This window comes from Neopelma chrysocephalum, unplaced genomic scaffold (genome assembly GCF_003984885.1).
Source record: "Neopelma chrysocephalum unplaced genomic scaffold, ASM398488v2 Primary Assembly neopelma1_143, whole genome shotgun sequence".
NCBI lineage: Eukaryota > Metazoa > Chordata > Aves > Passeriformes > Pipridae > Neopelma > Neopelma chrysocephalum.
In genome coordinates this window covers 5325577-5337521 of record NW_020897805.1, presented here as the reverse complement: position 1 = coordinate 5337521, position 11945 = coordinate 5325577, and positions in this window count along the sequence as shown.

Below are 11945 nucleotides of genomic sequence, written 5' to 3'. Positions count from 1 at the left end.
GCGGCCGCGGGGCTGCACCGCCCGCCCACCCCCCGAGGGCAGTGCCCCCGCGGTGGCCCCCGCCCCGCTCATTTACGCCTCCGTGGCTTCCCCAGAAGAAAAAGAAACCCTCTTCCTGCCGCTCTCCCTGTGCCTCCAGCCGCCCCCCGCTCGCCTCGGGGCGCCGGGGGGGCCGTGCGGACGCTGCGCGGAGGCAGAGCGGCAGCCGCCCCTCCCCGGCCCCGCCGCGGCTGCGGGGGGGAGCTCGGGGCGGGCGGCGCGGCCCCCTCCCGGCCCCGGGCAGCCGGCGGCGCGGCACGTCCCGCCGCTCCGGCGCGGCTCCGGCTCCGCGTTTTGCGAGCGGCCGCGGTGTCAGCCGGGGAGCGCCGAATAACAAAGGCAAGTTTGAGAGCAGCCGCCGCCGCACAGGCTGCGGTGACGTCAGGGAACAATGCCGCTGCCAACCCGCCCGCCCGCCTCCCCTTAAAGGCGCACCGGGCGCTGCCGGGGGCCCCGCCGCCGGACAAGGGGATAGAGACAGGGGAGGGGGCGCCTGTGCTGGGCCCGCACCCGCCCGCGGGTCCCTCTGGCACTGCCCGCCCGCACGGGGAGCGGAGCCCGTGCTCCGCGTCACGGCTCCTTCCCTCCCGCGGCCTCCGCCGCCCTGATCGCTGCCCTCAGCTGCCCGGAAGACGCGGCGGCCGCTCGGGCGGGAGCGCTCGGGCCGGGCCGGGCCCCCCGTCCCCGCGGCTGTGCGGGGCAGGGCGGGCCGGCGGCGCGGCCTAAGGGCCCGCTCCCCTGTCCGCACGGCGAGCCCTGTTATCCGTCAAAGGAGTGTTCTGCCAAAGGTCCGGGCCCTAAGAGGCCCAGGGGGCCAGGACCTGAGCGCTTCCAGCGCTTTCGGCCCCTGCTCCAGCGGTGACCCCTCGCCTCTCCCTTGCGCCCTCCTGTCAGAGCCACACCAACCCCCGGGATTGCAACCTGCAGTCCACTGACTTAAACAGCACATCCTGTCTAGTCAATGAAACCCATTTCACTCCTGCACAGCATTCCATGTCCATTATTAAAAGAGGCACAGAATAAACCCAGCCTTTTAGGTAACCAACAATGGCACTGTAGCAATATACTCATGTCCTAATAATCATACAGGTGTCAGGGTATCATACCTTAATAGTAAATTAATTTGCAATTAATATATTTTTAAGGCATCGGCTTGGTAAGGTGTCAAAACTTTTGTCTTGGACACGGGTGAAGTCAAACAGTAGGTTTGATTGCTAGAACCTTCTTGCAGAAATAGAGGAATAAAAAATTAAACCTATCTCTGTGCAGAACAGCAGTTACAAGGTCATAGCCTGTCCACTGTATTTAAGCATAATTTCCACTGATACCATCCAGGCAGAAAGCAGATTGGTAAAAACACATTTACTTTTTCAAGATTTTTGTAGGTTTTTTGCAGACTACGTTCCACATCTGCGCATCATGCAGGATTTACCAGCTGCATCACCCTGCCTTCCTTCAGAAACCAAGTCACCTGATCAGTACAGTACATGGCTAGGAAAATAAAGGTCTTGCAGGAAATAAGTGTAGTGATTTAGCAGATGCCATTGTGCCCTTTGAACCTTCCTCTACTAAATCGGGGTTTGCCACACACTGTTCAGAGGCACCCAAGGGGTTGGAAGTGATACCAGTTCACAGGGGATGCGCAAACGCAGCCTTTGGCACTTGCAGCCCTTCAAGCTCAGACAGCATTGCAGTGACAGCATGTGTTAACTGGTGTCATGGCCAGATCCCAACTGCTACACCTGCCCATACAGAGCACTTCACCTTCTCAGTCCCAAGAGACATTCCCCATTTCCTGCATTAGTCACCCACAAGGTTTTGGCCCAAAAGTGGTTGCAGCAGTCAGTTTATCTAGTGTATTTACCAGTTTGTTTGTAAATTAAATTCCCTGAAGATTAGGAGGGCCTTAGTTTTCTCTGACCTGTGTTGATATGATTCATGAATTTAGAAAGGTGCCACTAATGCATGTTGATGTACTTTTTTTTAGCCAGGGGCTGGACTAATCCACTACAAAGAACTTTTATAGCTGCTCTAATTCACTGCCAATTGCCTGCTGTGGCATAAAGGGTGGACTGGCCACTTGGACTGAAAAAAAGAGCTAGGAGTTTACATGTATGGCAGGACTGGCTTAGGGTATTCAGTTTTGTCCCAAGAACAACCTTCCAAACAAAACCCTCAATTAGGCCGATCAGCCTAATTTTCCAATGCCATTGCAATGTCAGAGCAAAGTAAAAACAGTATTTACAAAACGACCAAGGATTGGGCCCTTTTCGTTTGTTCTAAGAGACCAGGCTGCTCTTTGTGCTCTTGACAATTCTGAGATGGAGAGTTCTTGGAACAGCTTTACAACAGAGGCTGCACAAGCTTCAGTGCCTGATCTCGAATCCTGGCTTAACAGTGTTCTGCTGCTGCAGTAGCAAAGCTGTCAGCAAGCAGGCAGACAGACAGTTATCCACATTATTCCACGCTCTGTGGTGGGCCTGTCCACAAGGGATTAGACCAAATCTGCTAACCTCATTTCTGTTATATAACCTAAGACAGATCTGAACTCTTTTCTCCAGAGGATTGTATGTTAAACCAGAATATCACCTCCCCCTAACCCTCTTCAGCTGTAGCTCAAATTAGGTTTTGCTGCTATCATAATTCATACTGTACCATAATGAAAATGGAATTGATTGAGATGGCATGTAGACATTGTGTCTAGACATACCCAGGTTACTTCTATTCTAGCTTTATCAGGTAAGTGCTATCAGTGCAGCTTTTGCAGCGTAGGATTTAGTGCAGACCATGGAGGCCAAAGGGAGGGAGCAAGTGCTTAGATCGCAAGTCCACACTGAGCTATTGGGTTCTACAACCATTAGTAACTAAGCTGCCTAGTTTGAGCGCTAATTCAAGTAAACCCAACATGGTCTGCAGATGTACAATATGTACAAAAGACTGCCTGTGATCACTGCTGACTTCATAGCAGGGTCTGACATCAGTATACCTTTCTGGTAGCTGCTTGCTACAGTCACACCCGTGACACCACACCACCTGATGCTCCCCAGGTACACACTATTAACAATCTTTTGAGCCCTCATGGAACTATTCATCCATTAACACAAATCTCTGATGTGCCCTTCTGTCATAACTCACAGGCTTAGCTCAAGCAAATGCTTACTCAGATCAATAGCTGTGCTGAAGTTCAGCTAATACTACCTCAAAATGAGGGAGAACAAGTCTTTTTCTGACATAACAACAGCAAAGGATGCCAGGAATAATACTACTGGATACAGTTAAATTACACCTGTGTGAAAATGAGATTAAGTTTCAGTGAGGCAACAGCCAGGCTATATATATATTACATTGCACACAGTGACAAACTGATACAGTTTATTGAGGACTATGTCCATTTTTATCCTTTCCTTAATAGTATGGGAAAGAAAACAGGGTTTATTTGGATTCTTAAATTAGGGATGAAATTGCTATGCAAAGACATTAAGGAAATTTGCAGTTATGCAACTGGAGTCCTAGAGGAAAAAATAAACAATTTTACTGAGAAAAACAAATGGAAAACAGTTACAAGACACAAAGAGAGAAGTAGCTGGAGGTTTCAGCTTTTTCGTTTTCCTCTTACCTTTTCCTTTTGAGGTCTGAAAACATCTGCATATTGTCTTAAATTTCATGCCTCTTTGGTCCTCCTCAACCTGTGCTGCCTAAGTCACATAGTCATTTGTGACTAAAATGAGGGACTGGATTCCTCCAAAGGAGCTTCCATGTGACAGACAAGACAAGGAGCATCATCGAGACATTTTTTAGTCACTAAGGATACCCATCTTGTCTTTTCTGGGAATTTACAGTGACACATCCTTTTTACAGTGATTCTTTCTGAGCCAAGCTGCTACTTCTGCAAATTGTTCTCTGTACTCAAAAGTCCAAAACTCTTCTTTGGGGTGCCACAGTAAGGCAACATAGACACTCAACAAGCCTCTAGTCTTGCAAACACAAGACCCGAGTAACTCTGAATGTGGAGTAATTTTGCACCCATGCCTTAATTGTGCATGGAGTATCCACTGAGAAGGATCAAAGCTATAGTTTACAGCATTGTCCTCAGCCTTCACATGCACACTATCCTGGATTAAACAAGGTGATCTGAGTACTTTGACAAAGAGAATAAAACGTTTTAAAATTATGTAAGTAGATAGCACTGAAATCCAGGATGTATGCCTTCAAGAGTCAAGGATACAGCTTAAAAACCAAAAATGAGCTGAAAGGATAGGAAGAGAAAGCATGCCATGTATAAGATACTGAAAAGGAACATAACCTATGAAAGCTGAGGAAATGCAACATTGTAAACATGCTATTTATATAGCTCCAAAAGGATACTTTGATGGGGGCGTAAACAGTAGGTACTGCAGAGCATACAATCTTGTTTTAATATAAAGACTGCCCTGTTAGAGACAAATCCAAGTCCAAATTCAAGAACCAAACACATCTCAACTTTGAGAAATCTCAGATCAAAATTTGGTCTGGGATGAAGTCACTTGACTCATGCAAACCTTGCCCATAAAGCAAATAATTTCTAGACATTGCAACTGAGATTGGTAAATAGGGACTGCAGTCACTTCTGTTGTTAATAAATGCTATTCAATCTACACTGTTACAATTTCAGGAGGAAAAGTGAAAAAAGTAAACAAAACTTCATCCAAGTTTAAATTCAGGGAGACATATTGAGGCAGATTATAACTAGCAAAGCTGGAAGATGGCCAGAGTGAAAGGTGCAACACCATTCTCTTACAAAAAAAATACCCAAGGATTTTGAGTGACCACAAACATCAGGACCTCATTTTTAATCCAGTCCAAATAATGCAATTGGATAACCTTATGTAAAGTAAGCCCCTCCCCGCCACAGACATGCCTGTAGCTACCTTGAGAGCACTTCACTTGGTATGTCAACAGGTGTTCATGGTGTGGATTCCCATTTCATACATGACAGAGCAAATACTACTCTGTCTTTCTATCATTTGACTACCTGCTGCCAGATTTTGTCAGTAAGCAGATCTACTTTTAGCCTCACTGAATTTTAATGGCAAAAGGTAGTGAGATTTAAAGTACAACAACTGTAACCATGTGTAGAGCATGAATGTTGCAGTCTAAGTCCTACTTCTGTTTCTCCCCTTGTCTTCAGTTTTTATCTGACGCAGCCAGGAGATGGAAATGACAAATGACACTAGAACCAAGTGGAGAACTCTTGGGTTGAACTCTGGTTTGAGTTTATGTGAGAGATTTTAGTCTAAAGTAGCTAGCCTGACAATGTGAAAGGAGAGCAAAAAACCAATAAAATGTTATTCTCAGGACAGTGAGGACTGCTTCATATCAGACAGAGCTTGCCAGGACACTACAACGCTTTGTAACACAGCTAATCACGGTAAATAAAATGTAGCCTTAAACACACTTAGGACTAGATTCTCAATGGGTCCTCCCATTTAGCATGCAGCATAATTTATTTTTTTTCCTAACCAACTGTATTTAGTACCACAAGGGATGGTTAATACAATTTTGGAAAAAGGAAAAATAAATTCATAAAATATGAATAAATAGCCATAAGTTGCTTACACAAATAAACATTCTGGGGCACAGGATTTTATTCAGTAATTGCCATATTGGTCATAAAACATGCCTGAGAGCCCAAAGTATTACTTTATTGCATTTAGCAGCAACAATTAGCCTATCCATTTTTCACTGCTCTAACAAACAGTATGGTTTTCTACTCTCTGTGAAGAGGTAAAAAAAAACAAACAAAAACAAACCGAAACCCAGTCTCTTCTGTGTGGCTGTACTCTCCAGAGGCATATGTGCAAGTGGCACGAAACACCATAAAGGCTTGATCTGTGAGGCATGAAGTATAGGAAACAAAACCAAAAAAAAAGAAAAAAAAGCAGATTATTTTCCTTGGTATTCCAGGGGACTACATAGGGCAAGAGGAGTAGTGAAGAATTTCATAATAAGGCTCTCTTGCAAAAGTACCACAGGCAACAAATTCCTTACAGCTGAATCGGAGAATAAGAGCAAAACTGAAGACAACGGGAAGAGGTGTGGTCCCTAATGCATCATTTGCTGTATTTTATTGTACGTGAGCCAAGAGAAGTAGAAGGCCACTGAAATTCCTAGAGTACAGAAAAGCCCAGAGAACTATGAAATTAGCAGGCTTCCTAATGCTTGGGATATTTATGTTAAATACTTTCTAAAATAAAGGAAGCATATGTTTTGCAAGAAAAAGCTGAAACTCCCTTCATCTTAATTCAAAGATTAATTAAGATAAATAATAAAATTAAGTAATTTGGAAACACTTTTTTCCCCAGTAGTAGACATTCAACTTGACATGGCAGCCAAGGGGCATGTCATGAGGGCTCCAATCATGCTGACACTTGTAACTGGAGGAAGAGTGCAGATGTGATAGAAATTGGGAAATTCTATTCAGGTGAACTACAGATGTGGTAGAGCACATATGAGATCGAGAATGTAGATACTGATGCAGCACAGCTACCTCACAATTTGGATAATTAACCCATAAGTAATCAAAAATTGTCAGCATTGTGCTAACTGCAGAAGCTATGGCATTCTGGAAACATTGCTGGAAGTATGTCTTGTATTTTCATTTCGCTAGAACTCTAATTTGGACAGCTTATTGACCTACTTTCTGTATGTCACTGCTTTCAGCATGTTAACCCCCCCCCCTTACCCAAACACTCACGGCTATTTCAAATAAGTGCAAAAAAAAGAAAGACGATAGTGCAGATGTTGTTTGTGCATACAATCAATGCATCCTCCCCCACTAAAGTTTAATAAGGATTGTTAGTACATCATTGTAGCTGGTAATTGTGTAGGTACACATGGTAATTGCATGTATTTGCACTAATTATGTAAATGCACAATAATTAAAGCTCCAGGGTTTTCATGGTAAATTTTTAAGACACTCATGGATTTGTCATGGCAAAAGTGTCAGTCATGTAACCTAGTGGGAAAGGAGAAGAGGAGGAAGCTCAGGAGAACATGCTTCTTAGGTAAAATACAGATATTTGTATATAAATAAGTGGATAGAGGACACTACTTTATCATCAAACACAGCTGTCATGCCCAGGCACAGTATCTTTCAGAGTCTTTTATCGACTTGAAAAAAAAATCCAGAAAAAAACCAAAACACATGGAGATTTTCATAGTAGGTTAAAACTAAAGATCATGTACTACCCCACTTTCTCCATGTAATGTCCCAGTTTTTCCCATTTAGCCAGTGAAAGGCAGGAGAAGTGAATTTGTGGTCTCTTTTTACTATTGTGATCACTTGCTAATATTACCAGTTTGCTCTGTCTCCCAGAGGCCTTATCACACTCCACTGAACACGTCAGTGAAAATATCCTGACACTGCTTGGATTTGGATCGATCTCCCAGCACGGTGTGCTGCCTTAGTGCAGGAGTCATACACTGGACGTTCAAGTTGCTTTTGTTTTGGGGTTTTCCCACTTTTCTACCCTCTCCTAAGACTTCAGCCGTTCCCCTCACCCTCAAGTCTTCAGATGCAAACTTGCAGGTTTTCTCTGAGAAACACTGCAAGCACTTTGCTGGTGCACCAGGAAGGAGCTGCCCATCCCTACCCACCACCCTATCCTGCAGCTCCTGGCTGAGCATGCCACAGTGCAGCTGCTCACCAGAGCCTTTGCTGCCATGCCCCATGGACCTTTAGGGTCTGGGAAAATTAACTACACCATTAACAACTTCAGGCATATGAAGGAAATGCAGCTTTGGAAACACACTCCCAAACCAACAAACAGGGACATGCATTGTCCAGCTGTTTAGCTGTTTTTAATCACCTCTGACAGCAAACCTGTGCAGCTCCCCAGAACAATCCCATTATCCTTATACCAGGACCACAAGAGGCTGTTCAAGCAGCACAGCAAGGTTAGATAAGGTGCTATGAATTCAGAACACTACTAAGCATTCCACACTAAAAAGCCTTCCCTTTCAAACCACAGTGTTTGAGATCTTAATCACTTAAGCCAAGTGACTAATTTTTTTAGCCATTGAAAGATGTCTGCATTCATAAGACTTGGACCACTTAGAAAGCATCAATCTGATTGCAGTTAATGCAGAAATACTCTGTACTTCATTCCCCCCTTTGATTTTGAGTGTGCTTGTTGGTCCCCACAGCACAGCAGCAGTCTTCCTGGGTCATACACAGCTGCCCATTATCACTCATGGACATCTCAACAGAGAATCAACACAAGAGTTTTAAGCTACCAAGACCTAAAAGCTTAAGCCAAGACACAAAAGAGAGCTTCCTCAGGATTTGCAACAAAACTTTGAGATTTATAGGTCTCACTTATTGCTACTTATTTAAATCTAACACATACGTGGGTCAAAAAGTTCTATGTTCATAGCTCCTTACCTCTACTGTACCCCATCAAAACACAAGCTACACTCCTTACCTGTAGGACTGAGGACAGGCCACCGGGATAACAGAAGATTCAGATCCATCTCCTACAACCTTGAGACTCCTGTAGAGCTGCACTACAAATCTCCAAATCTTCCCCTAAGGCTCCCTGGGGTGTACCCAGCTACTAATTTCAGGCGGGTTTTTAGTACAGCTGTTTCAAATTGCCTCCTAGGCCAGAGCTGAGGGCAATAATGAGTTCTCTCTTTAATACTTCCTGGTCTAGAGGAGTTGTCAGGAACTCAGTTGTTTTTTTAAAATCTTATTTTTGAATGTGCAATCTGCCAATTGTTCTCTGTCTTAAAAACAAAACAAAAGACAACCTAAGGCAAACAACCCCTTCTCCCTGCAAATATCCTAATCCCTACTTCTAAGAATAGGACTAATAAATATTTCAGCACTTACTCAAAACATAACAGAAACATAACAGAAAGAAATTACTAGAACTACACTTGAACCCAAAAGCATATTTTCCCCAATACTCTAAACAAGTTTCGTGTGATTCGGGTGCTTTTTTTTTAATGTGGTTTTGAAGATACTCTTTTAAAGCTAAAATTAAAGCATAAATGTAGCTATGTGATAAAAAATTGATCAAATCCACTAAAAATTATTTTAAACACAGATTTTACTTGGTGGGGTTTAATTCCAAAAGAGAAGATGTTGGGGACAAAGTATTTTCAACTCTGATTCTAACAATAGACATTTTAAAGGTTTTTATTTCCTATGTTAATAAAAATTTCTATACTTATGCTTGTTAGAGATTAAAGAAGGTAAGGTGTCATTTTAAAATTTTCAATTTGCATTATTTTTTTTTATTAATTGAGAATCTTGTAGGAGTCCAGAGATTTAACACAAATGCAATCTTTCTGAGAAAAGAGAAGCATTGCTAAAACGGTGATCTGTTGTATTAATTTCCTTTAATTTTTCAGTAAATTCAGCTCTTCTTCAGATAATGGATGGTTGATGTCTAAAACCATGGAATATGGGGTTTGAGGGCATGAATGGAAAGCAGATGAGGTGGGTTACAGCTGGAGCACATTTTCTGTTTGTCTGTAGGGAATTTATTTCAGCTTGTCTTTGTTGTACAGCAGCACTGGGAGGCTAAGTTAGAGCTTTAACTTGTGCTAATGCAGGACCAAAGGTCTTTCGGATGTTTATGTCTAGTGGCAACTTGTATGATAAACACTTGCTTCCAGCAAAAGGACTACCCAAGCTGAGTGAGCCTGCAATCCAGTAAGGTCCCCCCTGGACCTGATGCTGCCCAAATACATTTGCATAGACAGGAAAAACCTAATACCTCTGTTTGAGGAAGATTTACGTGTCACAAGAAGATAAATTAATTTTCCTGGGCCCTAGGGAGTTTTTAGAGACCTAGTGAATTGAAGGCATTTATGGTATCTGCTAATATTATCCATAATATCCTTTTATATACCTCATACTTCAGTTGTGAGCTGCAGCACTAGTGATGCCAGGCCTGGTGCAAACCCAGAGCTCTTCTCTTCACATTGCCTACATATCACTATTGCTTTCCCAGTATGTTTCAAAGACCTTTTTGCCAGTGAGCATCAGAATTTCACAGGTGGGAAAACCGTATAATCAAAAAGTGAAATGACTCAAAAGCTGAAATAGCCACAGTCACTTAGAAGACTAATAGAAGAAGGCAATGTAGATGTTTTAGTGCTAGTCCTGCTCAACCTTTACTGCTCCAGTGCAAGCACCTTCTTTTGAGAAGTATCTCTTTGGTCAGTGCCAGATTTATGAAAACAGTTTTGGTTAATCAGAATAGCAAAAGCAGTTTGATGGTACAGCTGCCATTCACATTCCTTAGCAAGAAGACTTGCACTCAACTTGTCTGAAAATCATGTCCACAGTTTCTTGAATTGATGGCTTGGACACAAAAATATCTGTGGTTAGCAAAAATATACATTTTGAAATTATGCGTCTGTGCAATTCTTTTAGCCTGCATGAAAAATATGAATAAATGTTGTTAAATACAAGTAGATCTACTAAATACAAATATATGCATATCAACATACATCACAGGTGGTGGTTATGAAATGAACTTGTTGCTCTGAGATCCTCACACAAGAAATGCTGACACAGCAGGTTATTCCGCAGGGACTGTTGGAATATATGATAGAAACCATGGCTATTTCAAACCCGTCCACTGTGAAAGTGTCCTTTCCTGGATATTTGCAACCCAAACATCCCACAACAGAGGATATTCTTGCAAATCTGGGCAACATGATTTACTCAAAAATCGGTGGTAGATGATTGACCAGAACCTCTACCTCAACCTGTTTCTGACAGGGAAACTACATTGTCAAGTGCCTTGTTCCAACAAGTTGGCAACAGCATCTGCATATTTTAAATCCCTGTGTTGAGTCATCATCATTTAAATGGAACTTAAACCACCTGAGCGTGTCATCCTTACTAACCTCCTACGAACTCTCTGTGGAGTTTTCCCTTTGCAGGGCAGGTACAGCCCCATAAATTCATCCCTGGCGTGAGCCAAAGCTGGGCAGTTATTTCCTAGTTGCTGTACCACAATATATGGCTACAAAGGGAAGTGAAATACCAGTAGTTTGTTTGCTGTTCTTGTTCTTTTAAAGAAGAATAATAACGCTATCGTTCCAAGCGAAATTACACTTGTTCCACTTTCCCTTGCCCTTGAAAATTTGAAAGCAGAAAAGTAATCATTTAAGCCATTTCTTTAGCTGTGGGGTTTTATTTTATTTAATCTCTCTATATACACATTTTTCCAGTATACATGCTGAAACAGCAGCCATTTGATTTCCTGTTATTGCTAATGATTCTACCTTTTTTGTATGTGTTTGTTTTAAACAATGGCTCATGCAGCAAGTTTGACTTGAATTAATGGCTTTCTGACTTTTGATGAAATTCTTTTTGTGAATGCTACTTTTCTATATTTCTTTTCTGGATTTTTTTCTTCTCTTTTGGGAACTGGCATGCAGCCTTTAGAGCCTGTCTGCTGAGTAAGGGCCAAAATAGTCCCAAGATGTGGAAGTGAATTTAAGACCACTTCTTACTACATAGACTTCACCTTAAAAAACCTGAAAAGTTCCCAAACCCACCTGGAAGCACACGTAGCATAGGTTGTATGGCTGCTCTTATTGGGTTTTGTTTAACTACTGAATAAAACTTGTGGATTTATTACTTTGATTCAGACTCCATAACCTCATGTGATGGGTGTTGCAGAGCTTACCAGTGACACCTTCAACATTACGTTCTAAAATGGCTTAGTAGGACTTGAAGATTAGATCAGTGGAGTACAAGGTACCCTCATCAAAGTCCTGAAACCAAAAAGCATCTTTGCTAAAAGAAATCTTAGTGAGAAGAAAATATGAATTCTTATGCTGCCTGTACTGCTCCATCATTTCCACAGATGAGAGTAATCCCAGGTATGGGCAATCCTTGC